The sequence below is a fragment of the Bidens hawaiensis genome, unplaced genomic scaffold (genome assembly GCF_021521415.1).
Source record: "Bidens hawaiensis isolate Kalapana, Puna unplaced genomic scaffold, B.hawaiensis_p1.1 tig00017459_1, whole genome shotgun sequence".
Lineage (NCBI taxonomy): Eukaryota > Viridiplantae > Streptophyta > Magnoliopsida > Asterales > Asteraceae > Bidens > Bidens hawaiensis.
The window spans coordinates 30,400-43,931 of NW_027492641.1; the positions used below are offsets into that span (position 1 = coordinate 30,400).

Genomic DNA, 13,532 nt, shown 5'->3' on the forward strand with positions numbered 1-13,532 from the left:
ATCACTTTAGTTTTTTCCTCCAAAACTTCATAACTAAGATCAATTATTTCAATTTTCTCAGCAAGTTTAAGCTTTAAGCTTTGAATGTCTTTTTCACATGCTTTTATTTTAATTTTATAACTTGTTTCTCTTGTTTTTGTAAAATGGTGATCTTCTTTAATAGTTTTAAAGTCAGCATCTAAACGGACGTACTGATCAGTCATAGTTGTTAGTTGCTCAGACAAATTTTCACAATTAGTACAAATATTCTTATTACTTACCTCGGAGCGAGTGTCCTTGTCATTTGCCATGAAAGCTGTTTCTTCTTCAGTAGCTTTCTCAGTTCCATCAACCTTCTCACATTCTTTAACTTCAGTCTCAGCCATGTTCGCTTGCTCACCAGAACCACTTGAATGCGAGTTCCAGTTGTACTCACCTGCTTCTCTGGTCAACATGGCGTTAATCTCTCTGTTAACTCCAGAGTGTTGTGTAGGCCGACCTTGTCCTCGTTCAACCCTCTCATTTCTGCATTCCTTGGCAAAGTGCCCGTACTGTTGACAATTATAGCACCTTACCTTGGATTTGTCGAACCCAGGCCGACCACCAACAAACTTTCTCCCAGTTTTGTTCATAAACCGTTTCACACGCCTCACAATCATTGCCATTTGCCATTGCAAGTCCATCTCCTCCAGATCATCAGCATCGATCTGGTCGTAATCCTCATCTAGTACAGCAGGGTCCACAATCTTCCCCTGGATGTAGTTTTCGTAGGAAGCAATAAATGAAGCATAGACTGCAAACTGCTCTTCAGCAGATTTTACACTCATAGGCATCTTGGTATAATTATTGCTTGATGCATTTGCAGAAAAACCACTTGAGGATGCTTGAGGCTTTGAAGTACTTGATCCTCCAGCAACGAAACATACATCACCATTCGAGTTTACAGAGACGTTTCCTTCATGAGACGAGTCAGAACCTGACTCCCCTTTAGAGTAATAAGCAGCAGATTCAGGCCTCGAACTTGAGCCTGAGTTAACCTTTGCACCATACATACCAGGGTCTTGTATCTGATCTGTAGGTGTTTCTTTTCGAACCATATTAAGCTCATAAGTTCTGAGCTTGTTCACTGCCGTTTCAAGATCATAATTAGGAAAGTCTCTGTCTTCCCTCATAAGAACGGTGTACATTTCCCACTTCGGTGGGAGAGCATCGAGAAGTTTTTCAACGATCTCTTCTTCTCGGTAAGCAATCGAATAATTGCTAAGCTCTGTCATTAGATGATAGTATCTGGTGATAATATCATCCAGTGATTCGTTCTTCAAAAATTTGAAGACGGAGAACTGGGTCTTTAAGAGTTTGATCTTTGACGCACGGATACCCACATTCCCCTCGAATCTATTTTCAAGAGCATCCCAAAGCTCTCTCGCAGAAGTGTACTTTCGGAACGTATGGAGAACCTCTTGAGGAAGTGCCATTGTTATAGCTGCATGGGCCTTACTCTCAGCCTCATACATTTTCTTTTCTTCGTCCTCCATTTTGCTATACTTCTTAACCACATCACGTCCTTCGTATTGCATAGTTGGAGGGATATATCCATCCTGGATGCACACCCACATTTTGGCATCCTGGTATTTGATGTATTGGATGAATCTGTCCTTCCATGCCACGAAGTCAGTTCCTTTCATCAGCCTCGGGGCCTTAGTGGCAGACCCCGCTTCTACTTCCATCTTGACCAAATCGAAGATGTTAATCGACGACATCCTTGCGAAAACCTGAAAAACCTGAAAATAATAATAAAATATTAAAACAGCTCAGTAGGCGAAGTTAAGAATAACTTCGCTTGAAAGTTAACTTCGCTGAAAAGAGAACTTCGCTGGGCCTTAAATTCGCTTGAACTGGCGAAGTTAAAAATAACTTCGCTTAGAATGAGCGAACTTAGGAGTTAAGCGAACTTGGGTGGGAAGCGAAGTTGCGGATAACTTCGCTGAGGCGAACTTATGAGGTAAGCGAAGTTGTGGTTAACTTCGCTAATCCTTATATCTTCGCCGAAAACCCTAATTCCAGTGACGGTAACTTCGCCTGAAGAATGGTAACTTCGCCCGAAGAACGATAACTTCGCCCGATGAACAAGGAAACTGTTCAGATCTGATTTCGTCAATCCAGCAGTTTCCGATCAATGCAATGGCTTGAAAATGACTGTCAAGCACGAGCAAAACACAATCCCAACATAAACACGTCCCGCGAAAAGGTCAAACGAGACGTTTCTACACCCGCGTGAAATCCCGAACCTCACAATCGAGCCGATGGCTCTGATACCAATTGTAAGCTCCTGGACGGATCGTACACGGGACGTCGCTAACAACGCAGGTGCGGAATCCCTGCGTGGGTAGATACGAGTGTAGAGTATGTAGAGATCGAACACGAAAGCAATAAACCAACCACGTTATATTGATAACAAACACGTGACCCGAGGTCACAGTTACAGACTGTGACACGAACACGTTCACTGAACAACTGAAACAAACCCTAAAATGACCAACAACGTAAACTGTTCGCTGAACAGTATATAAACACGACAACTTCGCCACAGGCGAAGTTGTCAATAACTTCGCTGATTCAACAAGTTCGCCATAGCGAACTTGTTGACAACTTTGCGTTTTACATAAATAATCATAATCAAAACATAATTACATTACAGACTCGATTACAAATGCTAGACTATGAACTACTGACACATGTACCAACAGACTCCCCCTTGGCAGTAGCTTCATATCTTGATCTTCAACTCTTGAGTCTTGTAATCTTGCATCTCTAAGCATGCGCCCCTTCTCTAACACATACCGACACCACCCGTTGATATTTCCTAGCTTGATCCTTCCAAGCAGGAATGTAGAAGATCTTTTTCTCGTTGAGCGCCTTCAGATCAGCCTTCGATAGATTAACAAGATGCATCGGGTCGTAAACCCGAAGTACTTCTTGTTCATCCTCATCTTCCATTACCGCCTCAGCTGTCTCACAATCCACGTACCACCATTTTAGATCTTTGAGCACGTCCTTGGGCATGAACTTCATCGGTACTTCTTTAAGGCACCGGATCGGTTTGTATTTCATGACCATCCAAGGTTTTCCATCAACTCTCAGACCTCTATCCTTGTCTTCGACAAGTTTTCCCTTTTGTGGTTTCAGTAGCTCAAACTTTTTCTCTTTAACGCACTCTTTCCACACAATCTTCGCAATGATTCTAGCCATGTTGTCTTCGCTTCTGTTTATCAATCCCAATCTGGCTAAATCTTTTACTTCACATTCTGGCAGTGTGTTTAGAGATCTCAACTTTCTCTGGAAGTACTGAATGCCATCGTACCTCTTGATCACAAAGAGCCGCAGCTGCTCGTCGTATAACCAGCAGATAATACCTTTCTTGGCTTCCGCGTATCCCTTAATATTGTAACTTTTTCTGAACATCTTAGGGACCGCCGGCTTCTTCGTCTTAACAAACCAGTGGGCACAACCCTCCTTCCACTTCGGTTGTTCCTCCCACTCAGCATCTTCCTCTACATTCTCATCACCCATCTCTGGTCTCTCAACCTCCGGAATCTCGTGTTCCACGGAGTTATCAACAATCTCACTTTCTTCTAATACGTTTTCAACCGTAATCTGTTATCCAATCCTCTCAATCTCATCCACTGGCAGCACATCATCTTCCATCATAAATTCATCATCCTCCTCATCCAACTCTTTCAATGCATCTATCACGTCTTCAACATCATCATCATCATCAACTGCTACAACATCGTCACCAGCTGCATTTGTAGACTCCCCCTCAGTTGTGGAAGCCCCAAGAGCCTGAGAGGTTCTTGGCAGCTCACCACCTGCACCTTCTGGTGCATTGGGATCATCGTCATGATCTTCTCTTCGTAGAGTATGTAGAGATCGAACACGAAAGCAATAAACCAACCACGTTATATTGATAACAAACACGTGACCCGAGGTCACAGTTACAGACTGTGACACGAACACGTTCACTGAACAACTGAAACAAACCCTAAAATGACCAACAACGTAAACTGTTCGCTGAACAGTATATAAACACGACAACTTCGCCACAGGCGAAGTTGTCAATAACTTCGCTGATTCAACAAGTTCGCCATAGCGAACTTGTTGACAACTTCGCGTTTTACATAAATAATCATAATCAAAACATAATTACATTACAGACTCGATTACAAATGCTAGACTATGAACTACTGACACATGTACCAACATCCACCTTTACGAGCCCCAAATCCAGTTTTTTTAGCATATTCACAATAAAAATCAAATGCTTGATCAATTGATGAAAACATCATTCCTTTAACAGGTCTGTAAGAAGAAGCAACTTCAGGAATGATATTAACCCCTTCACCTTCAACCAAAACACTTGATTCATCTACACAAAACATCAAAAAATCAAAATTATAATCCATAGACGCTCAACACACGCTCAAAATTATAATCAATCCAATTTAACAATCCTAATAGTAACACGCTCATAATACACTCAAAATATAAAACGTTAATCAAATATAGTAACACGCTCATGATACGTTCGTATTATGAAACATCAAAACACAGAGGCAGTCCTAATATGAAAACGCTCGTAAAACACTCACAAACTAGACTAATCAGTTATCACGTGAATCTCATGAGAACTAACATACATAATTACTATTACGCACATAAGACGCTCATATTATTAAACGTTATAATCAGCTTATAATCAGTTATAGTAACACGCTCATTATACGTTCATATTATGAAACATCATAAAATCAAACTAGACTAATTAATTATCTACAGTGACTTAATTCAAAAATAACAAAAACTTACATTCGCGATCGTCTTCCATTCAAAACTCTAATATCACAAAATAGCTTGAAAAAACTGATTCGTGAACTCAATTGATAGTTTTTGGTAAAAAAATTATTTTGTAAAATAAGAAATTGATTTTGATTAAGCTAAATATCAGGATTGTAACCGTTTATACGCGAATTACCAATTTTAAATGAGGAATCAAAAAGACAATCGTACCCTGAACGCTTAAAAAAACACGGGATCTCCTCAACCGCTTTCAACTGAATCATAAGTGTAGATCGACGCTTGCTGTTGTCGCGTACAGTTTTGTACGATAAGGATTTTCGTATTCCATCTTTTCTCTTTATTATATATATATATATATATATATATATATAATTTGTAATACATTGGGAGCAGTCTATGTAAAAATAAACAAATAAAAAACCCTTTCTTGTAGATATGCATAAATTCACATTAACACATTCGCTAAAACAGTAGCTACATCTAGAGGTGCAAACGAGCTGAGTTCATGTTCATTCATTTAATTAAATGAACCAAAAAAATGTGTTCATGTTCGATTCCAAACGGTTCACTGAACATTTGATTCGTTTACATGGGACGAGTTCCGTCTAGTTTCTTCACAACTTATTTTAAATTTGTTTTACCTATTGGCCCATTAGAAATATAACATAACCCGAATATGCTAATTCAATATTAATGGTTCGAAGCTGCTTTTGTTGACTTTGACCTGCAAGTCAAGTTTAGACTGAGCTAATAAGTTCTCTTGAGAAGACATAATCGGTTTTACATGTCTCCGATCACGTTAACGCCATTCATTATCCTTCTTCCCAACACGCAGAGCAAAAATGAATGTATTTTATATAAAAAATTGTTATTATTATAATAATGTTTAATACAAAATGGGTTTTATTTTATATTTTATAAAAGAAAATATGTTTATTTATATCATTTAAAATAATACTAAATTTAATATTTTAATACAATTAAGATGAAAATAAAGTTTTTGTAATAATAATGATTAAGATTGAATTTTTTTTAATATATAAAAAGGTGGTGAAGTTTTAACTTTACCAAAATACCCTCTCTACCATTTAAAATTGTTTTTTTCTCTCTTCACGTTTAATTTTTTTATTAAAATTTAATTTAATCCACAAAATAACAACACATTAATTAAATGTGTGGCTGTACATGAGTTTTTAATATGAGGAAATTCTCAAAATAGTCAATTTGAATAGAGAGATTTTCAAAATAGTTCATTTAAAGAGAGAGATTCCCAAAATAGTCCATACAAATTTATCTCCAACGTGACATTGGTAATCGTGACGTGAGATTTGTTAACCACTCACAGTGTGACACGTGTAAAGGTACATGAAAGTTACTCCCAAATCTGTCTTCACCGATAGTTTTCTGGCCAAAATCTTTTTCTGAAAAACCATAGTTTTCGAATTAAAGTTATCGACCCTGTGAGTTTTCAAAAAAGACGAAATTCGCATTTTTTTGAAATTCATCTCCTCCGACGCATTTCAGGTGAATTTCGTCTCCTATGAGAAATTTCAAAAAAGTTACAAAAAAAACGATACTTTTACAATAAATTTAGTCTCTTTAGATGATTATCAAAAAAGTAAAAAAAAAAAGCTAATTTCCCAATGAATTTAATCTCCAAAGATGATTTTCATAAAAGTTTTAAAAATATGGCAAGTGTTAAGAATGTGATGGGTGGTGGATGATGGCGGTGGGTGGTGGTGGTTGATGATGACGGTGGGAGGTGGTGGTGAATGGTGGTGGTGGTGGATGGCGGTGGTGGTGAATGGTGGTGGACGGCGGTGGGTGGATGGTGGTGGTGGTTAATGGTGGTGGTGGATGATGGTGGTTGATGATGGCGGTGGGTGGTGGTGGTGGGCGGTGGTGGTGATGGTGGTGGGCGGTTGGTGGTGGTGGTTAATGGTGGCGGTGGGTGGTAGATATGATTTTCAAAAAAGTTTTAAAGACAACTATATTTTTTATGCAAAAAAAAAAGATAACTTTTGTTTTGGATAGAAATCTACTAAGGATAATGTAACCAAATCCGTAAAGTGAGGTATAGTGCTAAATTGATAAGGATGAATATATGAACGAAATTAAGATGAACACAATGATTTTTTGCGAGGAAAAACCCTTTGATCTTGTTCAGATCAAAAGAAAAAACCCCGGGTGATGACAACTCGTCGATCACCGGCTTATTAATATCAAAAAATGGTTACAATGGGTGGAGTTGTTGATCTACGATTACAATCGAGCTAAGTGTGTGTGAGATTACAAAGAATTTGCGAGCTAGAATCTGTAGTAGTAAAGCTAGTGAACCGTATGTGTCCTAGGGTTGATCACAACTCAATGTTTATAAAGAAAACAAAAAATAACTAACTAACCACTAGGTCCTAAAAACTCGCTAGTCTTCCAATTTCTTCCATCGTGCTGTTTGACCACGTGTTTATTGAAGTTCCATAGCGAAATAAATGGTAGACTAGGTCTAGGATCCGTTGCAGCTATTATAATCAGTCTTCATGCAAAAATTATCCGTTAATAGCAATGTTGACTAAGAATCTTAGATCCAGACTCAGTTAGAGAATTCTTCAGAAGGATAATTGATCCAAGCACGTTTTCAAGAATAACATATCCTATCCTTAGTACTCAGTTATTGATGACTCAACAAGAAGTCCTATAAATCCGCCACTTCTTCTACTAGCTTATTCCTCAGTCTTGATCATGTGCTAAGATGCCTTATAGTGAGATATACGGTAGACTTGATCATAAAATTGTTATACCTGGCTAACACATCACCATTAAAAATGCAATCATTAGTAAACAAATAATACCGAGGATCATTGATCCTTCATAACCTAATACATATTTTAAAGATAATCTATCCACAAGATAGTTAAGGATAATGGATCCTCAGCATATAATTCAGGCCCTAACAACTTTCATCTAAAAATCATCGAATTTAAATAATTTATAACAAAATCCATCTTTTCTGACAAGTCTTCTTTTTATGCAAAAAAAAAAGATGAAATCACCTGAAATGCGTCGGAGGCGATGGTTTCAAAAAAACACGGAAATCGATAGCTTTTGAAAACTCATGGGGCCGATAACTTTAATTCGAAAACCATGGTTTTTCATAAAAAGATTTTTGCCAGAAAACTATCGGTGCAGACATATTTGGGAGTAACTTTCATGTACCTTTACACGTGTCACACTGTGAGTGATTAACAAATCTCACGTCACGATTACCAATGTCATGTTGGAGATAAGTTTGTATGGACTATTTTGGGAATTTCCCCTTTTAATATTCTTACAACACAATGAGTTCTCAAATTATAGATGGCAATGATTCGGGTCTGGGACGGGCCTAGGTATTCCCAGACCCATACCCTATTATAGAGACCCGTCCCAAACTCTTCGGATATTTATTGGGTAATTACCCATCGAGTATCGGGGATACTCATAGGGTTCCGGGTTTTTTATCGGGTTTTAACAAAATACCAATCGGGTTCCACATGTGAGCTAAGATCTTTAATATGGGGTAATGGAATGGACGAGAGAATTAAATGGACAAAGGAATGGAATTGATCATTACCATTTTATTGTTTTGTTTGGTTACCATGCAGAAAACTAGGAATGGAATGAATAATTAATTAATGTTGTTAGAAATGAAAAAAAATGGAATAAAATAAAGTTGGCTATAAGCGGTGGTAGATGTAATGGGTGGTGGTGGTGGCGGCAGTGGTAGTTGTGGTGAGCAATGATGGGTGGTGGTAGTGGCGAGAGTGGGAGGCGATCGGTGATGGTGGTTAGTTGTGACATTCGTCAATTTTGGGTCTCGTTTTATATTCATTTGGTAATCATTTTTTAACATGTCGATTCCTTTTGCGTTTCATTTTAATAAATTATACTTCGTAATGGTGGTTAAGTTTGTAAACCCGAACCGGCAATTTATCAAGTCTTTGATATTATAACTCTAGCGTGTGTGAGGTTCTTCAAAATACCGTTAATTTTAGTTATAAGTTTGGTTAAATAAACTATTAGGGACTAAAATGTGTTTTCCTTAAGGCTACACAAGATTTAATTTAATTATAACTAAATATCAAACATGGAGGGCCATTTATGTAAATATGTATTTTACATATAAAAAGAAAAATAGCTAACCCTAACATATTAACATTCCCAGCCGTCACCCCTTCTCCCAGCCGTTTTCCGGCGACCACACATCCGGCGACGATCGGCGACGGCTATTCCGGCCACATCCCTCCCTTGTTCTCCGACACCACCACACCATTTTTCCCTCTCTCGGTCCACAAAACCCCCACCCTCTACGCTCCCTCGTTTTCCGGCGAGCTCCTTCACCTCCGGCAGCACCCTCTTCCCCCCCCCCCCCCGCTCGTTTTTCCGGCCAAATTCCCCATTGGACCGGAAAACCGTGGCCGCCGTCTCTCTCTCTCTCTCGCCGTTTCTCTCTCTCTATCCCTCTATCTCTCTCTCCGTCTCTAACTCTCTATCTCTCCCGTCTCTCTCTATCTCTCTCCCCGTCTCTCTCTCTCTTATGCGTTTTCTGGCGCGCCTCCAGCGGCCGGAATGGGCTTCGGTGACCCGCCGTTTCTTCATCTCCGACGACCCCATGAATGGTTAATAGGTAAAGATTAACAATTGTGAGTTTAGTTATGAGTTAATTAACAAATCACTATCTTGGTTCGATTTGTTCGCACGTTAGTTATTGAACTTGAGGTCACGGGTTCGATTTCCCTCTGTGACTAACTTTGATTTGTTTTTGTTAACAAGTTATTCAAGTTAGTATTACCATTTTTATTAACATTATGTTTATTATCTAGATTTTTATTTTTATTATTATTATTATTACTATTACTATTATTAGTATTATTATTATTATTATTAATGTTATTATCATTATTATAAATATTAAAGTTGTTATATTATTATTAAAGATCATATTATTATTATTATTTATTAAAATTATATTTTTCTCATTTATTATTAGCAATAATATTATTATATTTACTTTGTTAACTCGTTTAGAAATCGAACCCACATCGAGTATGATATCATTATTACTATCAATATTATTTACTAGTATTATCATTTTTATCAACAACATTTTAATTAATACTAAGATCTTTATTCTTTAACTATTATTATTAGTATTATACTATATTAGTATTATTATTAATAATTATTGTTATTATTATTATTATCATCTTTATCTTATATCTATATACATATATATACATAACCTATCTTTTAGAATTTTTATTATCATTACTATCATTTATCATTAATAATATTATTATAAACTTTATTATCAATTCATTTATAAAAACCGAACTCTTGATTTAAAACCCGTCTTGTTTCTATTTAATATTGGTTTAGTTATTTAAAAGCCCCAATAAAATAATATTATTTTTATTTTAATTATCAATTAAGTACGAGTCCCTAATCGTTAACAAACTAACCGGTAACCCGATTAACAACCGAACCGTCTCATTCAATGTTTCAATGTAATTTCAACTAAAGTTCGAGTTCATTAATATATTTTATCTATTCGTTTTCAATTAACTTTCAAGTCGGATCTGTTCGTTTACCGTTCGAGCTTCATTTATCTATCTCTTTATTTCTCGGTTCATCAATCGAGGTGAGTACTTTCATACCCCGTTTTTCATCTTTCGTTTTGGGGTGACATTTCATACTTATCAAACTAAATGCTTTATTTACTTGAATCTTTAAACCCACAAACGTGATTGTATACTTTACTTATATAATTCCTCGATTTGGTGTTCTATGCTTACATGCTTAAATGTTTATTGCTTTGGCGGGTAGCCACACTTGAATGCTAAACTTTGAATGCTAAGGCAGGTTGGCCTCACAAAATCTGATCTATTTGGTATCCCCTTATAGACGGTATCGCGATCCGAATCGAAATCCCGAATCCATGTAGTATTCTCATATGGAGGGTGTCGTTAATGTATTCTTATTAACGATAACTATTTAGCATGAGGCGGGTAGCCTCATGGACACTATGATCTGAGTATACTTGGTTGTTACCATTTAGAAAGGGTGCGAACTATTTATCTTTTGCATATCTAAATTGTTGCTATTATTTATTGTTTTGTATACAAGTTTTGTGGTTTTTTATTATTATATACCTATATGCTCAAACTTATGAATTGCTCACCAACTTTTGTGTTGACAAACTTTATTTTATGAAATGTTACAGGTTTGACTTTTGTTGACACGAGGACTTGATGAAAAACGTTATCAAGACTATTAGGGTATTAGTAAAAAAAACGAACAATATGATTACTACTTGTTCCAATTTTTTTATATGAACGAGATGTGTTTGTTTATTGATTTATGAAATAAAATGAGTTGATTAAATATTGTCACTTTAAATAGTGTATTGTGTATTTGGGAAATCGGTCGCACCCCGACATGTTCCGCCGCCTTTGGTCAGGGTGTGACATTAGTGGTGGTTAGTGACGTTAGTTAACGGTGGCAGGTGGTGTAGGTGGTGTGGCGGAGGCGATGGCCGGCAGTAATGGCGTGAGAGGTGGTGGTAGCGGGAGGTGGTGGGTAGGTTGCGGTGATGGTGGGTGGCGGTGAATGTGGTGGTGGTGGTCAGTGGAGGCGACGGTGGGGTGGTGGTGGGAGGCGGTGGTGGGTGGTGATCGGTGGTAATAGTGGGAGGGCGGTGGAGATGAGTAGGGTGAAAATGGGATGGAATGAAAAAAAAACAAGGGAAACATACTGCATGATAAACATCCATTACATTACATATTTTAACTAGATGAAAGATAAAGATACTTGTTAAACACATTGCTTGTATTATGAAGGAATATTATGATCCGGATCGGTCAATGCTAGAATTGGTCTTTGCACCTGCAGAAGAATGGATTTCACGCAGTGACTGACATTATTGATGCCACAATGAATGAACTTCAAAGCTTTTTCCTGGTGAAATTGCAGCAGATGGGAGAAAAGCAAAAATATTGTTATATCATGTAATAAAAACACCAAGGTTAGTTGGTATGTCTATCTAACAAGGAGTTAGCATTAACCATAAATGAACAATTTGTATTAATACTTGTGTTTCAGGTCGGTTTATAAAACAGTACCAGACTGTGAACCTTGTTGTCCGTTACAAGATCTCCAATAGAAAGATTTTATTTAGCTGGTGATTACACAAAACAAAAGTATTTGGCTTCAATGGAGGGTGCGGTTTTGTCAGGAAAGTTTTGTGCCCAAGCTATTGTACAGGTAATAAATCTTCTTCAGTGGTTATTAATAAAACACAAAGAAGCCTTGATTTTGTGTGTTATGATGCATCTTGTTACACAGGACTACGAGTTGCTTGCTGCAAGAGGGGAAGTGGTGACTGTTGAAGCAAGTCTGGTCTAATTGTCCAAAAGATGAAGACGTGGTAAGCTGAAAATTGATAAAATACGCACCCATAGGAATTTAAGTGAAACTTATCTTGTACCTGTTACTTCATATGTAGGACATGGGTCACATTTTATTTAAAGAATTAAATGAAAATAAACTCTAACGATACTCTCGTTAGTAATGGGAAATATTCTATGTTTTGGACAAAAATCTGCTAAGGATAATGTATCCAAATCTGTTATGTGAGGTTTAGTGCTAAAACGATAACAACGATTATATGAACGAAAATGATATGAACACCGTGATTTGTTGCGAGGAAAAATCCTTTGATCTTGTTCAGATCAAAAGAAAAAAACCCCGGGTGATGACAACTCGTCGATCACCACTTTATTAATATCAAAAAAGGGTTACAATGGTTGTGGAGATTAGATCGATGTTACAAGAATTGCTAATGTGTACAGAGAGTGTTCGGTTCTGCTCTGAGTGTGTGTGTGTATACAGTGATGAATGAATCTCCTAATCAATCATAATCTCAGTATATAAAGAAAAGAAATAATAACTAACTAACAAATAGGTCCTAAAAATCCGCAACTCCTCCACTAACCACTCCATATCTTTGACCACGTGCATAAAGGAGTCTTGTAGCGAAAGTTTAGGCATACTTGGTCCTTGGAGCCGTTATATATAGCTCTGGAACTCTTTAGAAGGATAATTGATCCAGACACGTCTTCAAGGATAACATATCCTCAGTACTCAGCTATTTGTGCCTCAAAAAGAAGTCCTATAAATCCGCCATCTTCCCACTATCTTCATCCACATCTTTGACCACGTGTTTGACAAATCCAATAGCGAGATATCCGGTAGAATAAGTCTTGGAGCTGTTGTACTTATTAAATAACAACCTACACACAAGAAACAATTGTTAATAATACCAATTACTGAGGATCCTTGATCCTGACAGGATCTGTCTAAGGATAACCGATCCTAGAACATATGTCAGGATAACATCTCCACAGTGTCAAATTTCCGTGCCCTAACAATTTCCCCCAAAATGGCGGTTGTGATAAGATCATAACTGTCATTTTGCCTTTGAATTCAGACTTCCTGCAAAAACATATGAGATTTGACAAGCTAGATATAATTATCAAATATCTATAGAGTTTCTTTGGGAACTTCCCTTCTGGCTATATATCCAACTCATCTTATTCTCCCTGCACATCATGAACAGCTAGTAACACATGTTTAACCAGGATATATAGTCCATATTTTGA

At 37.2% G+C, this 13,532-nt stretch overlaps 1 pseudogene; it reads left to right on the forward strand.

The window, feature by feature from the left end:
- The first annotated feature begins 11,464 nt into the window (after positions 1-11,464).
- LOC143553959 (15-cis-phytoene desaturase, chloroplastic/chromoplastic-like) lies at positions 11,465-12,371 on the forward strand (annotated as a pseudogene).
- Positions 12,372-13,532: the final 1,161 nt, after the last annotated feature.